This window comes from Elephantulus edwardii, unplaced genomic scaffold (assembly GCF_000299155.1).
Source record: "Elephantulus edwardii isolate Elephantulus edwardi_28Jun2011 unplaced genomic scaffold, EleEdw1.0 scaffold00003, whole genome shotgun sequence".
Classification (NCBI taxonomy): domain Eukaryota; kingdom Metazoa; phylum Chordata; class Mammalia; order Macroscelidea; family Macroscelididae; genus Elephantulus; species Elephantulus edwardii.
In genome coordinates this window covers 10,471,700-10,499,535 of record NW_006399753.1, presented here as the reverse complement: position 1 = coordinate 10,499,535, position 27,836 = coordinate 10,471,700, and the positions used below count along the sequence as shown (strand labels likewise).

Sequence of the window (27,836 nt, the reverse complement as noted above, 5' to 3'; positions counted from 1 at the left end):
ATTTCCTGGCTACTGGTGCCAAGAGTGTTGATTGTGGAGCCAAGCAAACTAAAGCTGTGTACAATCTCAATCTCTTCACCATCCATCCTGATGCTGCCCATTGGCCCAGTGGTGAGAATCTTTGTCTTTTTGACATTGAGCCTCAATCCATATTGGAGGCTGCAGTCACAGCATAAGAAGGAAAAGCCTTCATACACATAGCAAACTGAAATCTTAAAACCTGAACTTGGGTTTTATCTTGATATGGTGCTGACCTTTTTGCATCATTAAAGATTTCATATTTTAACAGCACTCGACATGGCTGATTCTAGGTTGAAAGATCTCTCAAATTTCAAATAAAGAGCCTTCTGCTTGTAGCATAAGTAAGAGATTGTACATCGTGCTCATCCACAACATTCAGAGAAAAGAGTAACATTTTAGAGCAGGTTTGATAAATACTTTCACATAAACGAAACTGTTGCGGACTTAGACACACTGTGACACGGCAATTATTAAACTCCTTCTATATGTGAAGAAGCTGAGGCTCAGAGAAGTAACTTGTGCAAAGCCAACCTAGTAAGTGCGGGACTAATATCAGTTATTATTTACATATTTCCAGCTCATGGTGGCCTCACAAGTGTCAGTGTGGAACTGTGATCCTTAGAATTCCAAATGGTTAATATTTCTGTGCTGACTCTGCATGGACTTGAACCTACAACATTTGGGTTACCAGTTCAGTGGATAAAAGTTCTTATTACCAGAAATTCCAAATGCTAGACATCAAGTTGCACATCTGGCTTCCACTGCAGCTTGACTGGCAAAAAAGCACATTTACGATGGCCAATTTAAACACATTTAAAAGTATTATAAAAGGTTTAAAATCAGGAAGGATATGCGTCAGGGTTGTATCTTTTTTCTGCACCTATTCAATCTGTATGCTGAGCAAATAATTAGGAAACCAGGCTCTATGAAAAAGAAGGTGTCATAAGGATCTGAGGAAGACTTATCAACAACTTGCATTATGCAGATGATACAACTCTGCTTGCTGAAAATGAGGAAGACCTGAAATGCTGGCTGCAGAAAATAAAAGACTACAGCCTTCTATGTGGATTACATCTCAACATCAAGAAAACAAAGGTCCTTACCCCTGGGCCAACAGGCAACATCATGATAGAAGAAGAAAGGATTGAAACTGTCATCTTGCTTGGATCCACATTCAACATCCTTGGTACCAGCAGTCAGAAGAAGTTTTGGTTTGAGCCAGTCTGCTATCAGGGACTTCTCCAAAATACTGAAGAGCAATGATGTCAGTGATGTGAGTTTGAAGCCTGAGGTTTGCCTAATTGAGGCCATGATCTTCTCAGTCACTTGCTAGCCATCTGAGGGCTGGACAATGAATAAGGATGATAGTAAAAGAAGTGATACCTTTGAATTGTGGTGTTGGAGAAAAGCAATGAATATCTCACGGACTTTAAAAAAAAACCACAACAACACAAAACACAACAAACAGGTATGTTTTGGAAAAAGTGCAGCCAGAGTGTTCCTCAGAGGTAAGGATGGCTAGGTTTTGGCTCCTTTATTTTGGTCATGTTGCCAGGAGATGCTGATCCTTAGAAAGGGACATCATACTTGGAAAGGTAGAGGGATGGAGAAAGAGGTGAGGACCCCCAGTCACATTGATTGGCACAGCGACTGCAGCAATAGGTTCAAGTGTATCAGAGATAAGGTGATGGCACAGGATAGGACAGGATTTAGGTCTGTTGTTCATAGAGTTGTAATGAGTTGTAGTCAACACAGTGTCACCTAACAACAACAATGTAACAGCCAAGGGCAAGACTCCAGGAGTGAGCGGAGTCAAAGGCCACTGGTCCCTCTGCTGCCACACCTCCACGAGGCAGCTGGAGACAGCAGTACGGTAGGTGTATGTCGGCACAGGTCTTTGTAAGCCCCTCCTCTAGACTGACAGAAATAACTGGCTTATGAGCTGAGCATCACTTTTCAGGAGGGTGTTCAATAATGAGTTCTGTCAATTTTCTGCTTGTGAGGAAAACTATGACTCATTGTTTACATTTGAAAGGTAGAAAATAACATCACCCATGTGGCTTGCCTGGAAAATATAAGCAACACTCATCCATCCATTCATTAATTCTTTTTTTTATATATTCTTTAAATTTGTAATAGTCATTATTAAGATCTCTAATACATAATTTTATTGTTTATGGTGTTGTGGAGTCAAGTTATGACTCCTAGCAACCCTGTGTGGCAAAGAACACCAGGTTTTCTACATCCTGGCCCATTCTCACATTCACTGGTACAACCAACGACTGGTAGATGAAGTCTGATTTTCATCAGTAAGTGCTTTGAGTCTTTTTAATTTCAGCAAAGAAGATTATGTCATTGTATATTGCATCTTCTTTTTTTTTTATCCCTGCCCAGCCCTCCTCCCTGATCCCCTCCCCATCCCAGTTCACTGCTTTCTTTGAAATGTAAAGGAAAAATTCATTCTTTGATATACAATCCCCCGCACCCCTCCCACTGCCTCAAGTACACTCCACTATGCAAGATTAGTTGTGGACTCTTGTGATAACCATAATATCCTATCATGCCGCTAGCTAGTTTGGAAAAAAAACCAAGGAGTAGTTCAATTTACTTTGTTTCTCCTACCTTTTACACTCAAAGCATCCCCATTTCTTTCTCCTTATACACAGGGAGCTCTGGTGGCTTAGCGGAAAGGCACTGTACTGCCAACACAAAGTTATGCAGGTCAAATCCATCAAAGATGAGTAATCACTCCTGTGCAATTTACTGCCTCTGAAAACCAACTGGAGGGTCAGCTATGAGTCAGTTCTGACTCGACGGAACATAACAACAACAACAACATCTAGCCATAAACTCAATTCAGCTTCTGATAATCTTCAGATTCCCCTTCCTCCTTGGTGGAACACATTACTTCATCATTAAAGTGAATTCTTAAGAAAGAATAAAGACAAGGAGACAGTACCAGCAATGTGTTTTGTTAGGTGCTGGTAGTCGGCTCTGACTTAGGGACATGAACAACAGATCAAAACTCTAGTCTATCCGGCGCTATCATCATGATCTCCGCCATACTCCAGCCCTTTTTAGACATCGTGTGAATCCACCTCTTGTTTTAAAAAATTTATTTTTCATTTCAATGAACATCTACAGAGATTTTGGAATTCCGTTCATTCATTGTCGCACCCTTCTCCCCGCCCTCCCCCCCTTTGCTCCTCTCCTTCAAAAGCAAAAGAAAAACCCCCCCATTGGACCCAAACCCCCCCCCCCCGCACATCCCCCAACCACACCCCCAACCCCAAATATAATCCACTCTGCAACCCTCATTCCGTGCTCTTACGATAAACATAATGTCCTAAAATAGAAAATATTTTCTCCCCCAAAGACTTCAATGCTGTAAACATATTTCATTCAGTTTTTCTCAGCCTTACCCCCATCCTGATGTCAGCCTCATTCTACAACAGTGGCACCATATAGCATTTGTCCCTTTGTGACTGAGATACCTCACTCAGCATAATGTCCTCCAGGGTCACCCATTTTGAATAATATTGCATGAGTTCCTTGTTTTTCAATGCAGCATAATATTCCATTGTGCAAATATACCACAGCTTCTCTACCCATTCGTTTGTTGATGGGCATTTAGGTTGTTTCCAACTCCTTGCTATTGTAAACAAAGCCACGATAAACATGGGTATGCATGAATCCATCTCTTTGAGGGTCTTCCTCTCTTTTTGTTGACCCTCGACTTTCTTCAGTTTTCCAAGGACAGGCACCTTGTGACAACATGACTGTGTGAGACAAAGTTTGACCAGTCCGTGCCTCTGAAGAGCACCCTGGCTGTGCCTCCTCCTTTGTAGATTTGTTTTCTTTTGGCAGTCCATGAGATACACGGTACTCTTTTCCAGCACAAGTTAAAAGCACAAATTCTTTTTTTTTAAAAAAAGGTTTTTTGTTTTCTTTCTTCTTTTTTCCTTGTTGTATACTGTCGAATCGGATCTGACTGGCACAGGAGGAAACTGCCCCTTCTTCAAAGGAGCATTAGGTGGATTTGAACGACACACCTTTGGGATTGCAGTGGAGCTTCTTGCCACTAGGCCACCACAACTCCCTAAGAGCATCAGTTCTTTATTGTTCCTTATTCACTGTCCGACTTTCACCTTCATATGAAGAAATGGACAACATAGATCATATAAAGCATAAGAAAATGTATCTTATTAGGCACCAACAATACAGCTTTTGTTAGGTACTTGCCATGTGCCAGGTACTACTTCAAGTTCTGTATGTGACCTGTCTCTTAACGACTGATGAGGCACATATGTGTACTGTCACTGATACACAGATGTGGAAACTGAGAGGCATGGGGAGGTTGCCCCAAGGACACAGAGCAGGTACTTGTGCTGCCTGGGTGTGAACTAGGTCTCTGGTTCCATCAGAGTAAATTCTCTGCACCAGCCTCTGGACGACGGTGCCTTTTCTTGGGTCCAGTGACTCATCAGGGGCTGACTCTGAGGCCTCTGCATAATCCACTGTGTGGTGTCTTCTACTTCTCCTGTATTGGTCTGTAAGCTGTTATGTAGCAAACACGAAGGAACCAGTCAGTGGCAATCTAGGCTCTGAGCTGGGTTTCTGTTCTACCTTCACTGTGTTTTCTGTCTAGTCAGAGGAGAGACTGAAAATGACTGCAATAAAATATTAAAGGCACCATGCTAGAAGTCAGCAAGAGCACCACCTGTCTCTTACATATTCCATACAGATCGGAGGATAATAGATGCGAAATGTGAAATGCTTTGAGCTCTCGGGGACACAGGAGGTGGAAAGATAAAATATTTACATGCTGGAGATTAACATTTAGAGGAGGTGGCTTCTGTCTAGCTAAATGGCAAACTCTGTTCATTGAAAAGAAAGATGACCCAACGGAGGCTAAACCTTAGTGAACACAATGTCTACAGAAGACAATGCCTCCAGGCAATGTGTCATCCATTGTTGAAGGAGGAAAGAGAAAGGACTTGTCAATGTTGGTCCATTAATATTCACATATTTGAGGATGAATCTGAATGAGAAATAGTCCTTAATTCAGTTAGTGTTTATTCATTTGACACAATGTTACTGCATGCCTCCCTATCAGGTTGAATGATGTAGAGGACACCAGAAAGAAATAACTTCTCTAAGGAACAAGAGACCTGTAATTCAGAGGAAAGATGTAAAATATGCTACATCCAATAAGGTAAGCTCTAGCTCATTCTATGATTCCACTCCTAGGGAGTCACCCCATAAGAAGGGAAAGTAAGAACACAAACAGAAACTTGAACACCAATGTTCCCTGAAGAATATTCACAAAGGCTGGAAGGTGGAGAGCACCTAAACTTACCTAATTTTATCAACAGGTAAATGGGTAAAATGAAATGGGTAATACAATATCATACACTATCACTCAACCATAAACACAGTCCAGGTACGTGCTATGACCTGCAGATGAACCTCAAAGATATTAACTAGATCTGTCACAAACAGGAAAAATATCGCAGGATTCCACTTCCATTCAGCAAATGTCTAGAGACCATAGTCGATTAGTGGTTTTCAAGGACAGAAGGGAGGGAAGCGGGGAACGAACCTGGGACAAACATTAAGAGTCATGACACACAACCACCACCACCAGTTGGGTGTTTCTTATCCAGGATAGGCTAGCAGGTCCAGGAAAGCATGCAGGACAGTTGGAAGGATCCAGGAAGGCATAACTAGCCCGTGTAAGGAAAACAAAAAGTTTTCTGAAGAACCCATCCCGATCTATCATGCTGCATCATTGACATTCAACCTCTTCACGGACATGGAAGACCCTGGAAGTTGGAACCTCCCACAGACCATCCTCTTCCAGAGCTTCACAGTGTGCTGAATTGTATCTTGGTCCTGCATTAAGGAAATTCATCTCTTTGGCTACTTTTTTTTCCCTTTGGCTACATTTTAATCTGTATTTCCACATCAATGGATCACATAATGGTCTGTTGGAGACACTGTGTCAAACTCTACCTGTCCCTGGCATGAATAAGTATGTTCTCTTCCTGTCAAGGTCAACAGAAGTTGGATTTCTTGTCTTTCTGAATCTAGAGTCTAAACTGACACTCCGGTGAGGAAGGGGGCGGGGGGTAGGAAGAGAGGACTTGTTGAGGGAGCAGGGAATGTGTGATGTGACCCAGCTTGTCAAGAGCATGGCATTTTGAAGATATGCCACTAATCCATGTCGTATACTAGTTAGATATACGCGCACTGCCATGAAATTTATTCTGACTCCTGATGCTAATACTCTGCCAGATTTAGAAATTCTAACCGGAGGAGAATACTTCTGTTTCTCCCATGCAGTGGTGGATAAATTCAAACCCCCAAATTTTTAGTTCGTACCCCAACATATTGGGACCTCAACATATTGGCTCCAGCAGTCAGTAAATCAAAAGACAAATTGCATTATATAAATCTGCTGTCAGGGACCTTTCCAGAGTACTGAGAAGCAACAATATCAGTCTAGAGACTAAGGTGCACCTGATCCAGGCCATGGTCATTGCAATTACTCGGTATGCATCAGAGAGCTGGATAATGACTAAGGATGATAGAAGAATTGATGCCTTTGAGTTGTGGTGCTGGAGAAAAGTCCTGAACATACCATAGACCACCAAGAAAACAAATAGGACTGTCTTGGAGAGGATGAAACCAAGTTTCTCCTTGGAGGCTAGGATTTTGGAGCTCCATCTCACATACTTTGGGCATGTGGCCAGGAGGGGCTGATCCTTGGAGAAGGACATCAGGCTTGCAAGGGTGGACAATCAGGAGAGGAAGACACCAGATGACATGGATTGATACAGTAACTAGGGCAATGGAGGTAGGTGTATTGAAGTCAGTGAGACTGGGTCAGGACAGGGCAGTCTTCAGAGCTATTGTACATAGGGTCGTTATGAGTTGCAGGCAATTCAATGGCCCATTAAAAAAAAACAACCCCAACATATAGAAAAAGAACCTCAATGAAATTGACTAACACAATAGGCGTGAGCTTGACAGAGATCTTGAGGGTGTTTATGATATATGTTTATGATGTTATGATAGGTCAAGAGTTAGATCTGTTCATGAGGTTCTAAGAGTCATAATCAAATTGATAACACCCAATAACAAGAAGCCTCGTCTGTGATACACGATGCCACCAAAACTTTGCAACTAATTGCTATTACTTAATATCTCTGCTTTTTCTTCATCTCGAAGATGGATTTTAAAAGTCATACTTGCTATCACCTGTTATGCATCAGAGAGTTAGACAATGACCAAGGAGGATAGAAGGAGAATTGATGCCTTTGAGCTGTGGTGCTGGAGACAAGTGTTGATAGTACCATGGACTGCTAGGAAAACAAACAGATTCATCCTGGAAACGGTTAAACCTGGCTTCTCCTTGGAGGCAAGGATTCTGAGGCTTCGTCTGACATACTTTGGACATGTTGTAAGGAGGGACCCGGTCCTTGGAGAGGGACATCATGCTTGGGAGGGTGGAGGGACAGCGCAGGAGGGGAAGGCCCTCTATGAGGTGGATTGATTCAGTGACTGGGGTAATCAGGATGGATGTATCGGAGATGGTGCGATTGGCACAGGACAGAGCTGAGTTTAGGGCTGTTGTACATAGGGTCGCTATGAGTTGCAAGTGACTCGATGGCACATAACAACAACAACAACTTCATAGAGTGGTTCTGAGGATTAAATGAAGCAATACCTGTAGAGAGTGTAGCAGAGCGTCTAGCCCACAGTAAATGCATTACGTTGTTTCTGTTGTTACATCCTCTCAAGTTGGTTCCTACACACAATGGCTGTGTGCACAACAGAACAAAACACGGCCTGGCCCTGTACCATCGTTGCCATCACTGGGCCCACTGCTGCCTCCACCGGTCAGTCCATCTCCAGGGACTTCCTCTTTTTTTGACGCCCCTCTACTTTGCCAAGTGTGATGTCCTTCAGAGACTGGTTCTTCCTGATATCTGTTGCTCGCAAGATGAAGCCTTGCTTTTAGGAAGCATTCTGGCTTTACTTCTTCCAAGAAAATACTGTTGTTATTGACTGTCTTCAAATTGAGTACAACTCATAGTGATCCTATGATAGTGATCCTATGAACAAAGGCCTGAAGCCCCTTTACAACTATCAACGTTTATTTATCAAAGTTCATAGAGTTTCCGGAGGCATGTTGTTTAGAAGTGGATGCCACTCCTGCTAAAAGTTAATTATTGCTAATTACACTCAGTTTATGTTTAAGGTTGATAGAGAAGTAAGAAGTGGTTTGGATTTTATCCTAAAGGCAGAGGGAAGTCAGTTGCGGGGGTGGAGTGGGGTAGGGATTAGAGTCATGGTTGTCACCTGGGAAGGATTTGATTTTAGCAGGATCAGCCCAGAGGCAAGAAGAAGAAACTGCGGGGAGTCAAGAAGTTGGAGCGCTGGTAGTCTAGTGATAAGGAATTGCACTGCCAATCCAAAGGCACATGGTTCAAGTCTACTAGCTGCTCAGTAGGAGAAAGATGGACATTCTCCTCCTGGACAAGTTATGGTCTCTGAAAACCTGCAAGATGTTCAGCGATGAGTCGGTTCCAACTCAATGGCACACAGCAACAGCAAAGAAGTTGTTACGGTGACCCCCAAAAAGAGACGTAGAAGAGAGCAGGGATGGAAATATGGGGGAAACGTGAGAGACTGCTACAAAGAAGGACCTTCAGATCTTGTCTAAGTGGAATGAGAATGTTGTTTCTAGGTGGTGGAAATAGTTAACAGGTTCAGCTGATAACCTGAAGCTTGGAGGTTCATGTGGACCCAGAGGCACTTCAGAAGAAAGGTTCAGTGATCTGCTTTGGAAAAACAGTCACTGAAAAAACTCTGTAGGATCTAGTCTGGCACACACAAGTTTACTGTGAGTACAGACCATTCTAGTACACAGGTGGTTACTATGAATTGGAATTAAATCGGTGGAAGCTGGCTTCTAGATCTGGAGGATGAAAAGGAAACTGGCTTGCAGAATTGGTGAACAGTTGGTAAGATCCACTAAGACAGGAAGTAACAGGTAAATCATTTTGGGAAGGCAAATACTTTTTTTCACTTAGTGCCGGATTGCATCTTGGTTTAAGAGAAGAGTTCTCGGCCTCTGTCTCAACTCTGTGGACTCTGAGTGGTGATCAGGACTAGTCTGTACATAGTACAAGAACTGATTTGACATGTTTCTTTCTAAATTTTCATAAATGAGAACAACATTGCATTACAGAGACCACTTAACTAATTCACCAGCTGACCCTCCGGATGGTGGCTCTCAGCATGCTGGATGCTCAGTAGTTCTCTCACCCCTGTAGAGTCCACCCACCCACATCTGTTCCATCAATCATGTCCTTACCAAGAGGCAGCAGTATCTGTTTCTAAATCTGTTGATGCCGGTTGTATTTGCTACGGCTATAACCAAATTTGTGTATAGTGTAAACAATTAGGATATGAACATGCAAACAAAGAGTGCTTCGACTTCTATCAAAAAGAGACTGAACACTTTGGAAATACTCAAGAATCTACTGTTAAAATGTCCTGATTTTAGATTAGGAATGGGCAGGACAGACTGGGGGAGAAAGTTCTAGAAAAATATGCATTCAGGTTATTCTGAAAGAGCCTTTATGTTATTCTTCCTCTTTCTTATCCAATCCAGTCTGAATGTACTTTATGCAAAATGAGGGCTCTAACTAATGAATCTATACTCAAAGAAAATTGAAAATTGACAATGTGCATTTGTACACAATTGTATGCAAGGTGATGCGTATTTCTAAGCTTCTATTTAAGATAAAGCTATTTTAGAGAAGCATTATGTAAAATACATTAAAAATATTTCATTTCCCCTTTGCTCTATCCAAGATTTAATAGTTTAATAGTAAAGTCTCACTTTCCAGGGCGGAGGACCAATCCACAATGTCTGAATAAATGGTGAGGCATAGCAACCCCACATGTTACAGAGTTGAACTCCTCCATAGAGTTTTCTTGGCTCTAATTTTTATAGAAGCAGAAAGCTAGCCTTTTCTTCTATAGTGTAGCTGAGTGTACTTGAAGTGTTAATCTTTAGGTTAGAGGTGGAATAAAAACCATTTGCACCACGCAGACTTTCCCATGAAGGAGACTAGGTTCAAGCTCTGCTGAATGGAGTAAATGTGTAGCCAACACTCAGATTCCTTAGCTCAGGTTGGCATGTTTTTATAGTGCTCAGCAGGTTTCGGTGGAAATTCCTGAATAAGATGGATCAGGGAGAAAGTTCTGGGAATCCACCTCCAAAAACCAGTCAATGAAATCCCAATGGATCACAACAGAACACTGTCTGATCCACAGCCTATCTCAGGGATGGCACTGGACCAGGTATTACATTTTGCACATGAATTGTGGAGGAAGTCTCCATGAGTTGAAGCTGACTTGACAGCAGGTATTAACCGTCTTTCTATATACTTTGTACTTTATCAAGGTGATAGAATATGCCTTCTCTTCAGTATTTTGTAGCTAGTCTGTGTTAAACTTCTAATTTCTTTAGTCAAAATTCCCCAGACAGATTAATGATATAAAAGCCCTTACTTATGTGGCTCCACCAGTTTCTAGTTTTCTCTATACTGGACCAAAGGCTATGGTAATAATTGATTTCTCCCTTCCAGACTGCCTCTGGAAATGTTAATTGTATGCAAATGAGTGCAGGTTGATGGCTTCTCTTTGCATCAGGGAGTATATTTAAAATTAGTACTGCTAAATTAGATGCTAAATCAGAGTCAGAACACAAATAGCAAGAAGAAAAATTATAGTTCGTAGTATCAGAATGTGTTCTGCTGTGAAACACAGTATGTGTCCTTGGTGGTTCAAAATCTAACACTCATTCACTCAGGTCCAATAAGGTCAGTGAATGGTTGTTGTTGTTAAGTGCTGTGGAGTCATAGACGACTCATGGAGACCCTATGAACAGAAGACCTGAACACTTGTATAACTTTCATCATTTCTGCAAGTTCATAGAGTTTCCAGAGGCAAGCTATTTTGGAAGTGGATTCCACTCCTGCTTCCAAGCTTGTTTTGATTGGGGAGCTCCACCAAACACTGTCCACCATGGGTAACCATTATCGCATTTGACACATCAGTGTCACAGTGTCTAGCATCATAGCAACCTTGAGCTATCTCTGTATAGACCTGGTATTTCCAACATGTTGCTTCATATTTTTACACCAACTTTATGACATGAGGATCAACACTGACAATGAGGGATGGAAGATTCATAGTGTATAAGTGGTGCAACAAGGTCACCTAATACAGAGTCGGAACTGGAAAACAAATGCAAGTTTCTTCTTCTTCAAAACTTCCTTCTTTCCACCAGTTCAGAAAACACAAAGCCTGTATTAAAAGCCTGCAAACAGGCAGCCAGATGGAATCTATGAGTTGGTGTTCTACCCACACAAGGTAAACATAGTCCTTGGAGGAAAATCAGTTGACAGAAAGGTTAAAGGCAGGTGACACTTGGGCCGCTCTCACTGTTCAGAATCTCAGAGGCACCTGGGGGAAATCGCTGTGATATAAGGCAAACTGTGAAAATCTATGTTAACTAAAAATTTCAAAGTGTCAATGAAAAAGAAATAATTATGGCTGGATGCATTAGAGGAGACATCTGAGCATCAATTTGGGGGATTAGTGATATTTTCACAGAAACAGGCCTAACATTAGTACTTTACAGTTTAAATCACACTTTTTCAAACATTATGTTATTTGTCTCTCAAAACACCCCCATGAGTTAGGACAGGAATTATCATTTCCAGCAGAGAGATGAGGAAGCACACATAAAGTGGCTTGATAACTTGTTTAAAGTCATGCTAAACCCCTTATCTCCATACCTTTTCAACCTGTATGCAGAACAGATTATCCAGGAGGCTGGGCTCTATAAGGAGAAATGTGGGGTCAAGATTGGCGGAAGATCTTTCAACAATCTGCGTTATGCAGATGACACAACCCTGACACAACCCTACTTGCTGAAACTGAGGAGGACCTGAAGCGCTTGTTGCAGAGGATCAAGGACTGCAGCTCCAATATGGACTGAGGCTCAATGTCAAGAAGACAAAGATTCTCACCACTGGGCCAATTGGCAGCATCAAGATGGATGGTGAAGAGATTGTGATTGTTCAAAGCTTTAGTTTGCTTGGCTCCACAGCCAACATTCTTGGCACCAGTAGCCAGGAAATTAAAAGGTGTATTGCCATGGGAAAGTCTGCTGTAAGGGACCTCTCCAAAGTACTGAAGAGCAATGGTGTCTCTCTGGAGACTAAGGTGCGTCTGATACAGGCTATGGTCTTCACAGTCACTTGTTATGCATCAGAGAGTTGGACAATGACCAAGGAGGATAGAAGGAGAATTGATGGGTTTGAGCTGTGGTGCTGGAGAAGAGTATTGATATTACCCTGGACTGCTAGGAAAACAAACAGATTTGTCCTGGAAAGGGTTAAACCGGGTGGCTCCTTGGAGGCAAGGATTCTGAGGCTCCATCTAACATACTTTGGACATGTTGTAAAGAGAGACCGGTCCTTGGAGAGGGACATCATGCTTGGTAGGGTGGAGGGACAGCGCAGGACGGGAAGGCCCTTTATGACATGGATTGATTCAGTGACTGGGGTAATCGGGATGGGAGTGTCAGAGACAGTGAGATTGGCACAGGACAGAGTGGAGTTTTGGGCTGTTGTACATAGGGTTGCTATGAGTTGCAAGCAACAACAACAACAAACCCCCTAAAAAGCCCCCAAAACCAACAGAGCAAAACAAAATCAGAACCAACTCAGAGCTGATCATCTATGTGTTTCCTCAAGTGTAAACTGCATGGAAAGAGACTGTTCATCTCTCAGGAGAGTTTCTGGTCGATTTGTATTGCTAGGGAGGCTCTGTCTTTGGTCTACACAACCAGAGCTGTTTTAAGAGTCATAGTAGTAAGCTAGGGGGAACCAAAAAAGGGACAAGTGTCAGGTCAGCATTGTCCAGTAATAATATAATGGGAGCCATAGGTTTAATTTTAAATTCCACAGCTGTTGTTATGTGCCATTAAGTCACCTGCAACTCATAGTGACCCTATATACAAAAGCTCTAAACCTTGCTCTATTCTGTGACAATCTTATTGTCTCTGACACACCTACCCCCATTACCCAAGTCAGTGAATCAATCCATCTTCATTGAGGACCTTCCTCTCCTGCGTTGTCCCTCCCAAGCATGGCATCTCTCCCCAAACACTGGTCCCTCCTTGCAACATGTCCAAACTATGTCAGACGAAGCTTCAGAATCCTTGCCTCCAAGGAGCATTCTGGTTTCACCCTCTCCAGGGTGAATCTGTCCATTTTCTTAGCAGTCCATAGCATATTCAAGATTCTTTTCCAGCACCACAGCTCAAAGGCATCAATTTTTCTTGTACCATCCCTAGTCATTGTCCAGCTCTCTGATGTACAAAAAGTGATAGTTAATAACACTAAAGATAAATAGTTGAAATTAAATTTAATAGCATAGTCTATTTACACTGGATAGAGAGAGTACAGCTGCCTTCCTGGAGAAGGTCTCTGGCCGCTATGCTCACCAGCACCACCAAGGATAATTCTAAACTTTAGAAAAAGTGAATGTAGGCTGGAAAGATCTCCACCATGCTATGCACAAGAACTGAAGGCTTATAAGAGCTAAGAGGGTAGCTGAAGAGAGTTAGGGCCCTGCCCCCTCAACTCCACACTGGGTAGAAAACATGCAGCTGCCTGTAGGTGGAAGGTTTGCTGTGCTCAACAGCATCGCCAAAGAAAATTCCAAACTTTAGAAGAGGTGGGCACAGGCTGGAGAGTTCCCCACCAGGCTATGCATGAAAATTGAGATGGCATGACAGACTGAGAAGGTTCACAAGAACTGGGAAGGTGGCTGGAGAGAAGTAGGGCTCTATACCCCTTAACACAGGATAGAGAGAGCCCTATATATTGATACTATAAATTAAAAGGTAGAAGAAATTTAAAATTCAACACAAGACAGGGTACAGCCAACCCAGTATTAAAATTCACAAATACGTGAAAACACAACCCAGAAAATCAAGGCCAAAATGGCAGAAATTTCCAACATGTGGGAGGGATAAAAAAGCAGAAGAGATGGAACACACAGTCAATGAGACAGAAGACAAAAATCTCAATAAGAACATACTAGAAGAAAAAACATAGGAGATGGAAGGGAAATGAAGAAAACATTAAATCATGTGGGATAACAAAAAAAAAAAAATGAACAACGTACATATGATCAAAATCCCAGAACACGAAGGGAGTTGGGAAAGCACTGAGAAAATTACAGAAGAGAAACTAGAAGACAACTTCTGAGGCATTATGAAGGACAAGGAAATCCACATTCAAGAAGCTCAGCACACCCCAAATAGGCTATACCCCAAAAGAAAAAATATCAAGATATAAGATAGTCACATTCTCTAAAATCAAAGATAAGGACAGAATACTAAAAACAGTGCAAGAAAAACAAAGAGTCATCTACATATGTGAACCCATTACATTACGTTCCGATTTCTCAGCAGAAACCATGAAAGCAAGAAGACAATGGGACAGCATACACAGCCTTCTGGCTGAAAGAAAACAATTGCCAGCCAAGCATTCTGGACCCCATTAACCTGTTCATCAAATATGAAAGAGAAATTAAGTAATTTTTAATTAATTAAGGTATTAAAGGAATTTGTGAAAACAAGATCAACTCTACAAGAAATTCCAAGTCCATGACACAGAGACATGAAAGAAAAGTAGACAGACCACAGTAACCAGAAACAACAGAAAAAGAAATACAGCAAATTGGCAACAATAAAACCTAGCATGTCAATAATCACACTTAATGTGAATGGACCAGTTAAGAGTGAAAAAAAGAAAAAGAGAAGCAGGATGGATAAAAAACAAAAACCAAAGGCCATCAATATGCTGCCTATAAGAGATACAACAAAGAAATGAGGAAAAAGAGTAAAAATTAAAGGGTGGAAAAAATACACCAAGCAAATGGCACCTACACAAAAGCAGCAGAGGCAATAGTAATCTCTAATAAAATGAGATTAAAATAACCATAAAAGACAAGGAAGGGCACCACATAATGATTAAAGGCATAGTAGACCAAGAAGACATAACCCTGGTCAATATCTATCAATCAAATGATTGTCGTTGTTTTTGCTATCGAGTCTGAAGCTTCCCACAGCTGACGCTCCAGTGGGTTTTCAGAGGCAGTTAATGACACAGGAGGAGACTGCCCATCCCTTTCCCATGGAGCAGCTGGTAGACTCAAAAACCATTGAGATTACAGTGCAGCTTCTTGCCACTAGGTCATTAGAGTTTTCTGCATCAAATGATGTTGTTATGTGCCGTCGAGTCGCTTGTGACTCATAGTGACCCTATGTACAACAGCCCTAAACCCTGCTCTATCCTGTGCCAATCACACTGCCTCTGACACACCCATTCCAATTACCCCAGTCACTGAATCAATCCACCTCATAGAAGGTCTTCCCCTTCTGCGCCGTCCCTCCACCCTCCCAAGCATGATGTCCCTCTCCAAGGACAACATGGTCCAAACTATGTCAGACGAAGCTCCAGAATCCTTGCCTCCAAGGAGCAGCCTGGTTTAACCCTCTCCAGGATGAATCTGTTTGTTTTCTTGGCAGTCCAGGGTACATTTAATACTCTTCTCCAGCACCACAGCTAAAAGGCATCAATTCTCCTTCTATCCTCATTAGTCATTGTCTAACTCTCTGATGCATAACAAGTGATTGCAAAGATCATGGCCTGTATCAGACGCACCTTAGTCTCCAGAGTGACACCTAATGATGGACTTGCAAAATACAGAAAACAATGCTTAACAGACTTGAAAAAAAGAAAAAGCACCATAATAGTGGTAAGAGTCTTTAACACAGCACTCTCACCAAAGGATAGGTCAACTCAAAAGAAACGCAACAAAGATGCAGAAGATCTAAACTATACAATCAGCCAACTTGACCTTGTATTGAGGGTACTGCACACAATCAAAAACCAATTCACTTTCTTCTCAAGTGTACACGGTACCTTCTCCAGCACCAATTACATAATAGGACACAAAGCAAGCCTCAAAAAAAGTCAAATATACTGAAATAATACAAAGTATTTTCTCAGACCACAATGCTATAAAAGTAGAAATGAATGATAAGAGGGTAAAGCTTACAAAACAACCCATATGAAAGCTAAATGACACCTAGCTAGAACATGACAGGACTAGAGAAGAAATAACAAAATTCCTCAAAACAAATGAGAATGAAAATAAAACTTGCCAAAACCTCTTGGATACACCTAAGGCAGTCCTCAGGGAGTAGTTCTTAGTAATAGGTAAACACATTAAAAAGGAAGAAAAAAGTAAAATTAATGACCTAACTCAACACTTTCATAAGATAGAAAAAGAATAATAATCTAACTCAACATCCTCTGAAAGACAGGAAAATATAAGGACAAGAGCTGAAATAAATAAGATAGAAAACAGAAAAACAATTTAAATAACAAGACCAGGAGCTGGTTTTTCAAAAGGGTCGATAGAATTGACACAACCTTGGCAAACTTAGCAAAAGAAAAGAAAGAGAAGACACAAATAACTCTAATAGGAAATGATAGAGGTAACACCATAACAGAACCAAATGAAATTAAATTGATCATATGGAATATTATGAAAAGCTATACTCCAATAAATATGAAACTCTAGAGGAAATGGACAAATTCCTTGAAACTCACATCCTACCCAGACTGACACTGACAGATGTATCTCATTGGGCCAATTGGCAGCATCAAGATAGATGGAGAAGAGGCCGGGATTGTTAACAATTTGTTTGGCTCCACAATCAACACTCTTGGCACCAGCAGCCAGAAAATCAAAAGATGAATTGCACTGGGAAAATCTGCTGTCAGAGAGCTCTCCAGAGTGCTAAGGATCAAAAATGTGAGTCTAGGGACTAAGGCGCGCCCAATCCAGGCTGTGGTTTTGCAATTACTTGTTATACATCAAATAGTCAGACAATGACCAAAGATGAAGGAAGAATCGATGCCTTTGAGCTGCTGGAGAAGAGTACTGAACATAAAAAACCACGGACTGCCACGAGAACAAACTGCTCTGTGCTGGAGAGGGTGAAGCTAAGATGCTCCTTGGAGGCATGGGTTTTGAAGTTTTATCTTACACACTTTGGGCATGTTGCTGGGAGGGATCACTCCTTGGAGAAGGACATCTTGCTTGGAAAGATGAAGGGACAGTGCAGGAAAGGAAGACCTGGGGAGAAATGGACTGTCACAGTAACTGGGGTAATGAGGGTAGGTGTATCAGAGACAGTGAGATTTGCTCAGAATAAAGCAGGGTTCAAAGCTATTGTGCATAGGGTTCCACGAGTTGTGGATGACTCAACAGTAGATAACAACATGTAACACAGGCACTGGTTGGCCGTCCCGAGAGAGTTGTTGCACAGAGATGGTGTCTCTATAGTAGGTCAACTCCGCCAGGAGCTCCACAGGAGAAAGATGAGTTCCCTCCTCCTTTGCAAGTCTCTTAAAATCCACTGGAAGGTCAGCTCTAAGTAAGTTACCCTTTTATGGTAACGTATGAGAGAGAGAGCTGGGAAAAAAGGGGGCCTTCGCGGCAGAGTCATAGTTAAGTGCTCAGCAACTAACTGAAAAGCTAGTGGTTTGAAGTCCCATCTTACACTCTGCAGTAGAAAGATGTAGCTGTCTGTTTTCATAAAGATTCACAGCCTTGGAAATACTATGGGGCAATTCTACTCTGTTCTCCAGGGCTCCTACATGGTGGCATCCAGCTGTGTTTGATCTCAGCAGCTTTGTTTTTTGGGATTGGTCATAAAAATACCATTGTTATTACTCTGGTGTTATCATAACTTGAAATCTGGTACAGCAAGTCTCCCTGTTTTGCTCTTTTTTTCTTTTTTAAAGCATATCTTGTATATTCTTGGCCTTCTGCCCTTCCCTGTAAGTTCTAGAGGCAACAGTTTTTCTGACTCTTAGTTACACCACGTGAATATTTCACAATCAAGATAGAGAAGTAGGAGAATGATGGGAAGAAACAGTTACTGGTGGTGTTAGATGCGAACAAGTTCACTCTCTGTGTGTCTCTATGCACAAACCTGGCCCAACCATCCCCATCTTCACAATCTCTGACGCACTTAAGCCCGTTGTTGCAGACACCAGGTCAAACCTCGTTGAGGGTCTTCCCCCTGTCACTGCTTTCCTCCCCTCCTCTTTCCAAGCATGATGTCCTTCTCCGGGGACTGCCTCCTGCTAACACCACGCCCAATGTAGGTGAACAAAGTCGTAAAATCTTTGTCTCCAAGGAGCACTCCCTCTAGACTCCTTCCAGGACCGACTTCTTTGGTTTTCTGACAATCCACGGTATACTATACTAAAGACTCTTTGTCAACACCACAACTCAAAGGAATCACGTCTACTTTTGCCTTCCTGATTCACTGCTCAACTTTCACATACATAAGAAGGAAATAAAAATACCAAGGCTTGGTTCAGATAAATCTCAAGTCTTTAAATGGACACTCTTGCTCTTTGGCACTTTAAACGGGTCCCTGACAGTGGATTTTCCCAAGGCAACATGTCTACTGATTTCCTCACTGCTCCCAACATGGGTGGTTGGTTGTGGATCCAAGTAAAATGAAATCTTGATGATGTCAATCTTTTCTCCAAGTACTATAATGCTGCTTATTGACCCAGTGGTGACGATTTTTATTTTCTGGATGTTGACATATAATCCATATGGAAGGCTTCAGTTTTTTATTTGCTTCAGCAAGTACTGTAAGTTTTCTTCACTTTCTGCAATAGAGTTGTATTATCTCCATAACATAGCCTCCCACCAATCCTGATGCCACACTGTATGGAAGAATCTAGAATATAGAGGAGGTATGCTATCTAATATATAGCCACTAGCAACATACATATTGAAATTTAAATTCACTTAAATGTTTTCTTAATCAGTCACACTAACCAAATTTCACGTGCTACCCAACAGTCACACGTGGTCAGACAGCACGTGAGGAGAACATCTCCATCATCAAGAAGTGCTAATGGACAGCGCAGTTGGAGAGCATGGTATGTTCAGGGAGGAAGACGACAAGCAGAAACTTACTTTATTCCTGGACTACCGACTATGAAAGAAATAGAGCCCAGAGGAAGGAGGAAGAGATGCTTACAGGAGGGTAAGATGATCAAGAAGATACTTCCAGGAGAAATTCTTAATACTGTTTTTAAAATTCAACTTGAGCTACAACCTACGCAGGCTGAAGCCATTTATATAAAGAAATGATAGAATGAGATACAGAACTGGCAGATGGAAAAAAGCTAAACAAAGTTTTTAACAATCACGTAGATTTTGGATTCTTGGTTTTGGAAAAACAAAGGTTCCAGATACCATTTTATGGAAGTAGATTATTTTCCCAAATGTAGTTACTTAAAAATATAGTGGAGGTAGGTGAAAGAAATGAGAAGGATCATTTGTGAAAAACAGTGTATTCAAACTTTGTAAATAAATCAGAATAAAAAAAAATACTGTGTGAAAGAGTAGTTTCACCCGTCACATGCTGACTGTCTGTACTTTTCTCCTCAATTTGGGTTTCTCACTTTTGGATCGCGATCACAAATGGAACGTGCATCCTATCCATGGGAAGTTGACAGCAGAGACAAGGAGATAAGACAGGGCAAACCACAATATGGACACAGGTTAACATCATAAAGAACTGTACAAATGAAACACGGAGGCCGCAGTTGGGGAGATGAGAGAACGGTGCTGTAGAGGAGACGGCATTTGAGTCGAGCACTGAAGAGTGGTCAAAATTAGAGATTTGAAGGCTCAGGCCAGGTAAAGAGAGGCAGAGAGAAAAGGGCTTGGGTATAGGAAGCCAAGACATGTAAAGGAGCATCTGAATATTCCAGTTAAACTAGGAAATAGTGCATGAAATATATTAGTAACAGATGAAACTGAGCGTGAAAGATGGCACACGGACTGCCTTGGATATGAGAAATGGAAAATGACTCAAGGGCTTTTGAAGTCTAATAAGAAGATCCATCTAGCTGGAGCAGAAAGAACAAACAAATTCTGAGGCCTGCCACTTCCAAGGCAACCGGGATGCTGCTTTGAATGAACGTATTAATGAATGGAAGTTTGAAAACTATTGCCTTTACAATTTTAACAATATCCATAACTTAGATGAAACAGTTTGAATAGCTTTAATAACAACCCCCCAGATGCTGCGGGCACCGAAATGAACCAAACCAATCAACACAGCGCACCCACGCTACCGCCTAAACCACTAGCTTATACCAATAGTGTCGAACAAGGTTATTTCAGTTAAATGGGATTGCTTTACTACCACTGAAACATCTGCTGCATTTAAAAATAATCTTCCTGCTGCTGCAACATATGGCATCATCAGAAACTTACTGCAGTGTCCCAGAGCTTCTGAGAAGCCTCGAAATGCCGTGATTACCATGAGAAGAGTTAGAGCATTCTCAGAGTTCGAAAAACCCCCACAACCAAACAACTCATTCATTCTCATATTTAAAACAAACACACACTATTCTTATCATTTGGGAGGAGAAAGAGGATTAGAGAAACCCTAATAATTACAATCTAACTCCCCAGAGAGAGATGTGCCACGATGTCACATCCACATGGAAAATTCCCCCAGCAGGTCTCTGTCAGATGTGTGTTCAGTTTGCTCTGATCTCTTCTGAATCTGATAAGTGACCCCCTCCAAGTTGTTGGTTTTTTTAAATTTGTATTTTACATTAGTTTGCTTACAAAGTTCTCATACATTGTGTTTCACACTATTCTTCATTCCCATTCATTATGCTTTATGAAATTTATCACCACTGGAGTATGGCCACCATCACCCTGTCTTTTCAGGTCCCTGATGGCTCTTTCCCATTTCCTCTACCTCCTCCCTCCACCTATCAAATTGTGCAACCCTGTGATTTCCCCCCTACCCATCCTCACCCCTCTGCTCCCACCCCTTCCTCCCTTGGATCCTCATACATGTTTTAATAGTTATCCTACTATTTTTACAATCTTCTTATGCAGTATCTGTCCTTATGAGACTGAGTTGGTTCACTCCAGTTTCTCTCAAGTTATGTAGTATTTTTTGAAATTGTTGTTCCTGCATACTGTATAGCTAGAAATGTTGGAGAGGCTGAGGAGAGGTGGGAACTCTCATACACTGTTGGTGGGATCGTAAAATATTACTATCACTCTGGAAGGCAGTTTGGTGTTTCCTAAAAAAACTGAACGCAGAAACTCTGTATTACCCAGCTGTTCCACTACTAGGAATATACATCAAGGAAATTAGAACTGAGACACAAAAGATTTGTACTCCACTGTTCATAGCAGCAATAATTCACTTCTTCAAGTTTTTAATGAAGGGATCATAATAGGCAAAGGTCTCTTTACTTCCACACAAGAGAACTATGTAAGTAGAACAAGCTAAAGTCTAAATTCAATATAACTCAGTTAGATAAACATTAACCAGGAGATCTGCGATCCCATACACTGAGCTAGAGAAATACCACATAATCAAAGATGAATTAGTTAGAGTAGCTGTTGTTAGTTTTCAGTGATAAAGAGACAGCACAATGCAAGCCAGTAAACGTCATAAAATCTGGCAGGCACTATAATAGAGAGCTTTCAAAGCATGCTGGGAGCGTAAAGAAGAAAACTCAACTCAACCTGGAGAAGTGAGAGCTCATGGAAGAGTGATGGGAGAGGTGACTTTTTGATGGTTAAGTACACGTGGCTGAAAAATAAGCCACATGAAACAAGTGTCAGAAGTGCAGGGAGCTGAGTGTCCGTGGGTGTAGAGTAAAGGGTGAGGCGGTAGAGATGAGCCTGGTGGGGAGGACAGGGTCTAGATCTCAGAGAACCTACTGAACCATTCATAGCAATTTTATCTTGGAAGGAGTTTAGCCACAGCAGGGTTTTCTGTAGAAAAGAATGACAATATTGTCAACGCTGTCACAACATCTGTGATGTACCTTGAACACTACTCTGTCATGAGTTGGGAAGTGCACATCTTTAATCTCGACCCCAACACTCAGAAGGTTTGACCACGCTTCATATATGCATGGAATCAAACAATCTACCAAGGAGCAGTACAGCCCAAGCCCGCAAACAAAGGAGTGAGAGTATAGCCCAGATCTGCCCGAGACCGAAGGCTTTGTTCTTCAGAACGTTTCACTTGTTCTCAGCCACAGCACGCTTTTGACATAAAGATCACACTGAAGGGAGAGAGACTGGAAGCCCAGAGATTCGAGGAGTGTAACTGCTTCACACACTCTGTGTCTGTTGTGACTGGGGATAAAACAACAAGAAAAAGAGTCCCTGTTACCCAGGAAGAAAAAAAATCAGTCACTGTCATCTTGAAACGGGTCATCTAAATGAAAAAATAATTTCACTTTTGAGCCCATTCAGTAGTTTCTTGCTGGCACGATATCAGCTGCCATGAGGAAAGGAAGAGATTCTGAAGATGGAACCATTTTTAAATGTAAGACAAGTTCAAAAGCCTGAGTTTAGAAAGCACATCATCCAAAGACATCTTAACATTTTCTAACCTTTCATGATGAAGAAGTACAAGGGATAAGGATTGGAGGAAGATCCATTAGCAACCTACACCATGAGATGATACAACCTCGCTTGCTGAACGTGCCGACGATTTGAAGCACGTACTCAGGAAGATCAAAGATTACAGCCTTCAGTATGAATGACAGCCTTCCATATGCATTAGATCTCCTCATCCTAAAAATAATGATAAACCCAGAAAAGAGTCAAGCTGGATCTGCATGAACCAAGAACTCAAACAACCTATCACTGCACTGGGCAAATATGTTGCAAAACACTTCTTTGAAGTGTTGAAAGCAAGACGTCACGTTGAGGATTACAGTCTGCCAGGCCAAGCCATGGCATTTTCAATTGTCTGGAATTCATACGAAAACTGGATAATGGACAAGAAATACCAAAGAAGAACTCATACCTTTGACTTATGATATGGGGATAAAAATATTAACTAAATCATGGATTGCCAGAAAAAGGAATGCATCTGTCCTGGAAGAAGAATAAATAGAATATTCTTTGGGAGTGAGGAGGGGGAGACTCTCTCACCTACTCTGGACATATTCACAGAAGGGAACATCATCCCTAGGGAAAAAAGAGAGGATAAGTGAAAACCAGGAAGATCCTATCAAAATGCATTTGCATAGGGACTACAATGGCCTCCAACAGCAACCACTGTGAAGATACAGAGGACTGGACAGTGTTGTTCTCTTGTACACAGGGTTACTATGAGGTGAAACTGACTTGATAGCACCTAACAATAACAGCAAGTCTTTCATTCCTAGTTGCTCTTAGCCTCAAGAACCACATATCCAAACCTATCAAATAAAAAAACCCATTTTCCTTGGACCTCGTGGATCTTATTTGATGGGACCAGGAGGTGGCCTGATTAATGAACCACTTAGCCTCTTGTTATTGCCTGTAAATAACAGGAAAACTATTAGGAACTTCCATGAATTATTTATGATCCCACTAATTTCACAAGCACATATTTTATACTGGTGTCCAGGCCCTGCTAGATGGGGATGTATAGAGAAATGAACAAGTGTCTTTCATAAAGGGGCCCCCAGTCTGAAACGCAGGCCTGCAAACGTGGCTGAGATCAAGGTTAACATGTTATAACAGAGACTTATGATAGATGGTTTTTACTTGAAGATACAAAGCACTTTGAAAAATTCATGTTGCATAGTTAATGATATTGTTTTTATTGAATAGGAAGATGCCAGTGATGTTGCTTTGAAGAATATTCACCACATTTCAGGATAGTATCAGAGAAGTTGACTGCCCCAAACTGCCCTGCAATGAACCACATATATCATCACCAGTATATTTGCTCATTTTTCTCCTTGCTATTTCTCCAGTAATTAAAGTCTTATTTGTCTAACTTCAGAATGAATAAATGAAAGGCTGGATGGGTGGGTGGCTGAATAAATACTCACCAGAGTGCTCATAATTGCCTCAACAAACCATACTTTTCCTTTCTTCAGGACCCTTTCATGTGTGAGGTTTATATGTCATCTCTTCTGCACCGAGCTAAATTCATCATTTAAGTGTCGGCTCAGACATCATTTCCTCATTAATGAGTCTCTAATGCAGGGTTGATTGATCCACACATACCGTCAAAAGCATCTGTGCAGCTGTCTGTTGCTGGTATATTCTCAATGCCCAGGAGCTCCCAGCACATAACTGCTGCTGTTGTTACAGGCCAAAGAGTCAGATTCAACTCATAGCTGGCCCTGGAAGGGAATTTTCAGAGGCTGTAAATCACATGAGAGGAGACAGTCCATCTTTTTCCTACAGAGCAGCTGGTGGATTTGAATCCCTGTCATTGGGATGACGGTGCAACCCCTCACCACTAGGCTACTAGAGCTTCCCTCTGCACACAGCAGACCCACAATAAATAAATCAATACATTGTTGAATAAATTATAATTGAAATTTTTTTCACTGCACGTGTGAGATACAGTCACAAAACTTGACTATTTCTTCATAGTATGATTTTGTTGGTTCAACATTTGTAATATTGAAAAAAAAATACCATTAATTAGTCTCCTTTGTGATAATTACCCAAGGAGAACGTATCTGACATCATTTAGGCCCTTAGATTATCTTCATGTGGTATAGAATGTCTAACAGCCATGCCACTATAATTAACTCTGATAAGAGGTAAATGGCATGAGTTCACTAATGACACATGAAACCTTAAAAGACAGGAAGTTTAATGGTGAGCCCCAAACTGTTGTGCTTGAAAAGAAATACCATCTTAATTTTTCTCCGTGCACAAGTAATCTTAAATTGGGGTTTCAATCAAAAGCCACTTCATAATGGTTCTTGAATGAGCCCTCCTGAGGCTGAGCTGTGCTGGCTGACTCATTTAAATCATTATGTACTGTAATGCTAACAGTGACGCATCACTGAAGCTCAAGGTCAGGACACGTAGTATTTCTAACCGTGTAAGAGAATGTGGGAATGGTCTTATTCTCCCTGCACTACAGATGGAGAAGCTAAGACTCCGAGAGATAAGGTCACTTGCTCAAACTCACAAAGCTAAACAAAGACCTCAAGTTCAAGTCAGTTTAATTTGACAGCCCTGTCTTCTGACTTTCTCAGCTTCTTTTCTGGAGGATGCTACCCACCTAGCGGAGAGACACTGGACACCTGAAGTGGAGATCGAATGCCAATGCAAAGGAACTTTAGCATCGACTGATATGGCTTCAGCTGCTGCAGATACTGTCTGGGAGGAGTGCCATGGTCAACATATCAAAGGTACTTTATTCAAATTGTGAACCTAGGGCAACTCTACAACACTGGTCAGATACTACTTTTTCTCCAGAACAAAGACTCTTCCATTCAAGGACAGGATCATTTTTCATTGCATTGCACCAATGAAAATAGTAAGTCTGAGTCTTACGCTAACATTGATAGGGAACTCTTTGGTCTAGCTGTAGGGAACTGCACTGCTAATCCTAGGCCATACTTCTCTGCCTGTTCGAATCTATCCAGTGTTCTGAAAGAGAAAGCTGGGCAATCTCCTCCCATGGAATCTACAGTCTCAGAAACCTGTGGAGAGCCAGCTGAGAGCTGGTTCTGGTCAAGAGCAATGCGAACGAGAGAAAGATTGCTTTATACACATGTCATCTGAGACGAACACATTGTTTAAGAGGAGAACATCGCCCCATGGACATACAGATGAGGAACTCAGGGCTGCGAAGCTAAGTGCTAAAGATGACTTAACAGACGTGTGGCTTGAACTCTGAGGGGATATGTTCCAACTCGATTTCCCTTATCCCTCTTTCTTGCTCCTGTATCGTTGCTATCACCTTCCTCCGTTCCTTTTACCAAGTTGAGAACAAGCGAATCAAACAGGTTCAAGAGGATTAAGAGAAATCCACCCTACTAACCGGTTAGATCACTAGACTGTAGTGAGTCCAGGAACCCAAACTGAGACCTAGGAGAAGGTGCAGTCTCACGGGCATGAAAGGCAATCATTTTCAGTGTTTCCAATATTTCACCCAAGCTAAAGTAAGAGGCTGAGGATCCCAGACAAGTCAGCCACCACTGCAGCTCTGGTCATGCTCCAGCATTAGCTGAATACGTCAATTACTAACATGGGAGCATTCTCAGAGTCGGCTCAGTGACATACGTATCTGGCAGCTGCTCTGCTTTGCAAAGAGACACAATATATAGTCTTTGGAGACATTCGCATTCATTGTACAAATGATTTCTTTCTTAAAGCTATTTTTTTTAAATTACTCCATAGAAATATATTTAAGGAAAGTACGGGGGAAACTAGTAGAGGTTCCACAAGAGGTCTGGATATTGATTGTGAAGTTCCCAAGTTCTCACTCTGGTGAAGTGTGTGAAGACCTGGGAATCTGGTCGCTTCCTCTGCACCCTTGGCAAAGACATCAGTAAAGGGCTGGGACTTGGCAAGTTCCATCCTGTCTTTCCACTTCATTGTTTATCACATAGTCCTGGCTTCACTTACTTTCATGATCTAGGTTTTACCTCAATTTTGATGCAATGCAAGTAAACAAAATATTGGGTCTTTTCACATCTACTTTTTTGTTGTTGATGAAAAAAGTCTTTGAAAAAGGACATCATGCTTAGGAGGGTGGAGGGACAGTATAAGAGAGGAAGACCCTGGATGAGATGGACTGACTCAGTGACTGGAGTACTGGGGGTAGGTGTGTCAGAGACAATAAGCTTGGCTCAGGATGAAGCAGGGTTCACAGCTGTTGTACACAGGGTCGCTATGAGTCACAAGTGATTCGATGGCACATAACAATAGCAACAATTTCTCTTACCATTACCAGATAAAGGTCATAAAGAAAGTGATGCTTGTCTGCAGCAAAAAAGAACAGAAATAATTGAAGATACAAAGAAGCCATTCGTCTAAAGGATTATGGGCCCACGTGAATAACTGTCTCCTCTAAGCTGAGATCAGAAGTAGATGGTGTCCAGCTACCACCACCTACACTGACAGAGAACACAATGGAAGGTACTTGTTAGGATAGGTTAAAAGGAAACACAAAATTTACATGCAAAATGAGAAGCTCTGGTGGCCTAGTGGCAAGAAGCTGTGCTGCAATCCTGAAGGCACACAGTTCGAAGCCACCAGCTGCTCAGTGGGAGAAGGATGGGCTTTTTTCCTCCTGTGTGATTAACTGCTTCTGAAAACCTGCTGGAGGGCCAGCTATAGGTCGGTTCCAGCTCTACAGTACACAATAATAAAAAAAAAAAGGGGGGAAAAACAAACCCTAGATTTACTAGTCTGAAAGAGATTGGAGGAACCAATCCTTGATATCCCTGAGGTAAGAAACCAACTAACTTGAAATTCAAGGCACTCCTACAGGCTACCTTTTAGCCAAATAATAGAGGAGTCTATAAAGTCAACAACACCATGAAGAATTTTCTCTTTAGAACAGTCAATTACGTAAGACAGAAAGGGGGCATGTGCCCCAAACCGAAGATGAGAAGGCGGGAGGGAGAGGAGAAGTGGATGAACACAAATGGGGACCCCAAGGGGAAATCAAGAGAACACTGATACAGTGATGCTGGGGACCCACCTGTGTACTTATCGATTACAAAACTAACTTGCTATGCAAACTTTCACCCAAAGCATTAAACACCATTCAAGATGGATAACAGAACAAAGCAAGTGTG

At 41.7% G+C, this 27,836-nt stretch overlaps 1 protein-coding gene across 2 annotated transcripts in view; it reads right to left on the bottom strand.

Moving 5' to 3' along the window:
* Positions 1–27,836, bottom strand: part of ADCY8 (adenylate cyclase 8 (brain)) — a 225,251-nt gene that overhangs the window by 148,900 nt on the left and 48,515 nt on the right. The gene's annotated exons all lie outside the window — the stretch shown is intronic.